We start from the raw sequence: 1,122 nt of genomic DNA on the forward strand, positions 1-1,122 counted from the left end.
TTTTACAGGATGATGAACTACTGATTCTCTGACCCACTCATGGAAGCCTGCCCCCTTACTGTTGAAGGCCCTCCACACACTCTAGCAGTATGGAGCTGGGCTGCAGTGAGCTCCCCTCCAGGGCACAGCCCCCAAACACAAGGCAGAGCACAGCCCTCACCTCACTGGGATTACACACTGAGCTCAGCCCTCAGCAATGGAGGACACAGAGCCTTTGTTATTAGTGCTGGACACAGACTGTAACACATTACTGTAGGTGGGTTCCAACCTGACTGTGTGAATAACAAAAAGACACCAGAGATGTATTTGAAAAAAGCCTCAGCACTCTAATGGGATGCCAGCACCACTCAGAGGGGCAAGACCAGGATCCCTCCCTGCTTCTGGCTGTGCTTTCCCCTTGGAGACTTGTTATCACTAGTGTCCAGACGGTAAAAGGCGAGGGGCCCACAGGAAACACAGTGGGAGCAGCCAATATGGTTCAAGGGGTGGTGGGAGAATGAAGGGGTAGCAGAACTGCTAAATAGGGAACAGGGGTTGAGAAGTCCCTTGTGAGAAACTGATAGAAGATCAAATACCTAGGGAAGAAAGGGTGCGTGTTACCTGCAGCCAAGGGCCAGGAGACTTCTAGAAAGGGACATCTGGTGTAAACACCCTGAGGCAGGAGGAACCTGAGAAAAAGAAAGAGGCCCCTGTGCCTGGAGCAGAAACAGAGAGCAGGACACAAGGAGATGAAGCCAGAGAGGTCCAGGGTGAGCAGAGCAGGAAGAGCCCAGGCCTGCATACTTATTTCTCCTGCGTCTCAAGTGAAGATTCAAAATGATGTATTTCCCTACCTGTTTTCAGTAAACATGTATTTTTTTTCTGTATTTCATACAAGAAGGTGCTTAAAGGCCAAACATGATGGCTCACACCTGTAAGGTAGGCGGAGGTAGGTGGATTGCTTGAGCTCAGGAGCTCCAGACCAGCCTGAGCAAGAGCAAGACCCCATCTCTACTAAAAATAGAAAAACTAGCCATGTGTTGTGGCGGGCACATGTAGTCCCATCTACTCCAGAGGCTGAGGCAAGATGGTCACTGGAGTCTAAGTTTGAAGTTGCTGTGAGCTACAACTCCATGGCATTCT

General features: G+C 50.1%; 1 protein-coding gene across 1 annotated transcript in view; it reads right to left on the minus strand.

Moving 5' to 3' along the window:
* The window catches only part of LOC105888166 (zinc finger protein 480-like), a 30,817-nt gene that overhangs the window by 28,249 nt on the left and 1,446 nt on the right, over positions 1–1,122 (minus strand). The window lies entirely within an intron of this gene.

The sequence above is a fragment of the Otolemur garnettii genome, unplaced genomic scaffold, assembly GCF_000181295.1.
Source record: "Otolemur garnettii isolate 467f Iridium unplaced genomic scaffold, OtoGar3 scaffold00212, whole genome shotgun sequence".
Classification (NCBI taxonomy): domain Eukaryota; kingdom Metazoa; phylum Chordata; class Mammalia; order Primates; family Galagidae; genus Otolemur; species Otolemur garnettii.